Source organism: Macaca mulatta, chromosome 6 (assembly GCF_049350105.2).
Source record: "Macaca mulatta isolate MMU2019108-1 chromosome 6, T2T-MMU8v2.0, whole genome shotgun sequence".
NCBI classification, from domain to species: Eukaryota; Metazoa; Chordata; class Mammalia; order Primates; family Cercopithecidae; genus Macaca; species Macaca mulatta.
The window spans coordinates 135,694,230-135,698,985 of record NC_133411.1 but is presented as its reverse complement, the minus strand read 5'-3'; the positions used below and the strand labels follow the sequence as shown (position 1 = coordinate 135,698,985).

The following is a 4,756-nucleotide window of genomic DNA, read 5'->3' as shown; positions in this document are numbered from 1 at the left end:
GTAGAGACAGGGTTTCACCATGTTGGTCAGGCTGGTCTTGAACTCCAGACCTCAAATGATCTGCCCACCTTGGCCTCCCAAAGTGCTGGGATTACAGGCGTGAGCCACCAAGCTCAGCCTAATTGTTTTTTTTAAGGAGAAAAAAAATTTCCTTCATCACAGAACATTCTGTTTTAGAAAATACTCCAGCACTGATTCCATTCCTATGGCTTTTGTGCCTTGTCCCCTGGATTCCTTCTGCCAGAGCAGACTGCACAGCAGGTGTGCCCACTCTAGGCCCAAGGTGTGGCCAAAGCACAACTGGGTTTCTCTTGGGAGCAGTTAGGCATGTGGACTTGAGTGCACCTGTGTGTATGCAAGGCCCTTCATAGTGCCTGACAAATCCAGTGGTGGGGAGAAAAAGAGCCAGCAGTGAGCTGAGGCATTGGGGCCAGGGTCCAGCTCTCCAACACTGTCACATTAAGATGCAGAATTCTGACCTCCCAAGTACTTGGGAGGTATAACCGTTAAGGCGAGAAGACAGACATATATATATGTCATAAACATATATATATAGAGAGAGAGACTGAGTTTCACTCTTGTGGCCCAGGCTGGAGTACAATGGCGTAATCTTGGCTCACTGCAACTTCCGCCTCCCGGGTTCAAGCAATTCTCCTGCCTCAGCCTCCTGAGTAGCTGGGATTACAGGTGCATGACATCTTGCCTGGCTAATTTTTCTATTTTTAGTAGAGGTAGGGTTTCATCATATTGGTCAGGCTGGTCTCAAACTCCTGACTTCAGGTGATCAGTCTACCTTGGCCTCCCAAATCGCTGGGATTACAGGTATGAGCCACTGTGCCTATTCTTTTTCTTTTTCTTTTTTTTTTTTTTTTTTTGAGACAGAGTTTCGCTTTTGTTGCCCAGGCTGAAGTGCAATGGCGTGATCTCGGCTCACTGCAACCTCCGTCTCCCAGGTTCAAGAGATTCTCCTGCCTCAGCCTCTCAAGTAGCTGGGATTACAGACATGCGCCACCATGCCCAGCTAATTTTGTATTTTTAGTAGAGACAGGGTTTCTCCATGTTGGTCAGGCTGGTCTCAAACTCCTGATCTCAGGAGATCCACCCTCCTCGGCCTCCCAAATTGCTGGGATTACAGGCATGAGCCACAGCATCTGGCCTGACAGACATATTTTATTTAACAGTTTGTTGGCTTAACTGGTAACTTTTAAATATTTTGACATATGGTATGTGGGATCTCCATTTATCCTTCAGTTCCAAGCCCACTATTGTTATGGGTGGGTGCTTCACAGCCTGTGAAAGAGTGTAATAACAATTCTCTACTGGAAAGCAACCAGTCTTTTTGCTGGTTGAACCTGAAAACACTTATACTATGTAAAACATTTCTTTTGCCATTGGGTTGCCTTTAGTACTCACAGGTACGTCATGAGTGGTCACAGTATACCATGAGAGAGACACTCTCCCTGGTCTGTTTTCTTTTCCCAGTTTTTACCCATTTCTTCTCCCTTATAAACCCCAGGCTCCAACCTGTTGACATACACCACACAATAAGGGTCTTTGACACAGTGGCCCCTGGTTCCATTCTGGAAGGACGTCAGGCCTGAACATTCAGGTTTATCTGCAGCATCTACAAGCAGAAAACAAAACTTTCTCTTGCTAAAATTGTTTGCCTTTGATGGCATAAATTCTGGGGCCTTATGTTAAAAATTTGGGGGTGGAGGGTGTTACATAGGAAAGAAAAAAAATCCCTTTCTTTCACATTTGGTTATTAAAACTTAAAAACTTTTCATTATCTTTATGCAATTGACGTTTTATAAGTACCTGGTATCAAAAGAGTGAACAGATAACCTGCGGATTGGGAGAAAACATTTGCAAGCTGTGACTCCAACAGGGGACTAATATCCAGAATTTACAAAGGACTCAACAGAAAACCACAAACAATTTATTTAAAAAGTGTATAAATAGGCTGGGCGTGGTGGCTCACGCCTGTAATCCCAGCACTTTGGGAGGCCGAGGTGGGCAGATCACAAGGTCAGGAGTTCGAGACCAGCCTGGCCAATATGGTGAAACCCCCGTCTCTATTAAATGGGGGGTGAAACCCCTGTCTCTATACAAAAATTAGCTGAGCATGGTGGTGGGCGCCTGTAGTCCCAGCTACTCGGGAGGCTAAGGCAGGAGAATAGCTTGAACCCAGGAACTGGAGGTTGCGTTGAGCTGAGATGGCGCCACTGCACTCCAGCCTGGGCAACAGAACAAGACAAGACTCCATCTCTAAATAAAAAAATAGATAAATAAATAAATAAATATCAGGGCCCTTTCCTCTCAGATATCCCTCTCCCTACATAGAGAGAGCTGTTTCTCTTTCTCTACCCTTCCGCCTACTAAACCTCTGCTCCTAAACTCCTTGTGTGTGTCTGTGTCCTAAACTTTCCTAGTGGAAGACGATGAACCCCAGGGTATATGTCCCAGACAACTAGCCACTTCTCACCTATAAGTGGGAGCTAATCCCAGCTACTCTGGAGGCTGAGGCAGAAGAATCGTTTGAACCTGGGAAGCGGAGGTTGCAGTGAGCCGAGATCATGCCACTGCACTCCAGCCTGGGCTACAGAGCGAGACTCCATCTCAAAAACAAAAAACAAAAAACCAAAACAAGTAAGTGGCGGCTAAATAATGTGTATACATGGACATAGAGTGTGGGATACTACACATGGGAGAGTTGGAAGACTGTGAGGATGGGAGGGGGAGGAATGATGAGAAGTTACTTAATGGGTACAAGTGACATTATTCGGGTGATGGTTACATTAAAAGTCCAGAAAATATATCCATGTAGCAAAACCTCACTTGTATCCCTTGAGTTGGAAAGTTGGAAGACTGGGAGGGTGGGAGAGGCAGGAAGGATGAGAAGTTACTTAATGGGTATAAGTTACACTATTCAGGTGATGGTTATATTAAAAGGCCAGACAATATACCCATGTAGCAAAACCTCACTTGTATCCCTTGAGTTTATACAAAAAAAGGAAAGGGGTCTCTCCTTGCGGCGCTGCACGAGAGCAGAGTACGAGGCTGCGGCGCAGGGAGTCACGGCGGGACAAACCTTTAGAAAGTTTCTTCCACTCTGACCGAGTATTGGTTGAAAGGAGTACTGCCGAAACTGTAACCAATGGAGGCATCATGCTTCCAGAGAAATCTCAAGGAAAGGTACTGCAAGCAACAGTAGTCGCTCTTGGACCGGGTTCTAAAGGAAAGGGGAGAGATTCAACCAGTTAGCATGAAAGTTGAAGATAAAGTTCTTTTCCCAGAATATGGAGGCATCAAAGTAGGTGTAGGTGACAAGGCTTTTTTTTTTTTTTTTTTTTTTTTGAGGCAATCTCGCTCTGTCACCCAGGCTGGAGCGCAGTGGCGCGATCTCGACTCACTGCCACTTCCGTCTCCCGGTTTCAAGCGATTCTCCTGCCTCAGCCTCACGAGTAGCTGGGATTACAGGCACCTGCCACCACGCCCAGTTAATTGTTTTTGTATTTTTAGTAGAGACAAGGTTTCACCATGTTTGTCGGCCAGGCTGGTCTTGAATTCCTGACCTCAGGTGATTCGCCCGCCTCAGCCTCCCGAAGTACTAGGATTACAGGCGTGAGCCACTGTGCCCAGCCGGATTATTTCTTTTTTTTTTTTTTTTTTTTTTTTTGAGACGGAGTCTCACGCTGTCGCCCAGGCTGGAGTGCAGTGGCGCGATCTCGGCTCACTGCAAGCTCCGCCTCCCGGGTTCCCGCCATTCTCCTGCCTCAGCCTCCTGAGTAGCTGGGACTACAGGCGCCCGCCACCGCGCCCGGCTAATTTTTTGTATTTTTAGTAGAGACGGGGTTTCACTGTGGTCTCGATCTCCTGACCCTGTGATCCGCCCGCCTCGGCCTCCCAAAGTGCTGGGATTACAGGCTTGAGCCACCGCGCCCGGCCCAGCCGGATTATTTCTTATTTAGAGATGGTGACATTCTTTTTTTTTTTTTTTTTGAGGTGGAGTCTCGCTCTGTCGCCCGGGCTGGAGTGCAGTGGCGCTATCTCGGCTCACTGCAAGCTCCACCTCCCGGGTTCACGCCATTCTCCTGCCTCAGCCTCCTGAGTAGCTGGGACTACAGGCGCCTACCACCACGCCTGGCTAATTTTTTGTATTTTTAGTAGAGATGGGGTTTCACCGTGTTAGCCAGGATGGTCTTGATCTCCTGATCTCATGACCCACCTGCCTCGTCCTCCCAAAGTGCTGGGATTACAGGCGTGAGCCACCATACCTGGCCGAGATGGTGACATTCTTGGAAAACATGTAGACTGAAATAAGTCACTACTGAAATGGCATCAATGTGAAGCTGCCTATTCCACTGAAGTTCTGAAATCTTTCATCATGTAAATACTTTCTATATCTCATAATAAACTAATGATAACTAATGGAAAAAAAAGGAAAAAATGTGGTGGAAAATAATTGAAAACATAGAGAGATTGCAAATTTTCTTTTTTTTCAGAGATAGGGTTTTGCTCTGTCGCCCAGGCTGGAGTGTAGTGGTGATCATGACTCACTGCAGCCTTGACCTCCTGAACTCAAGTAACCTCCCAACTCAGCCTCCCAAGTACCTGGGATCACACAGGTGTGCACCATCATGCCCAGCTAAGTTGCTTTTATTTTTTGTAGAGATGGGGGGCAGGTCTCTCTATGTTGCCCAGGCTGGTCTTGAACCCCTGGGCCTCCTCCCACCTCAGTCTCCCAAAGTGCTGG

At 47.0% G+C, this 4,756-nt stretch overlaps 1 pseudogene; it reads left to right on the top strand.

Moving 5' to 3' along the window:
* The first annotated feature begins 2,936 nt into the window (after positions 1-2,936).
* LOC100425769 (10 kDa heat shock protein, mitochondrial pseudogene) lies at positions 2,937-4,318 on the top strand (annotated as a pseudogene).
* Positions 4,319-4,756: the final 438 nt, after the last annotated feature.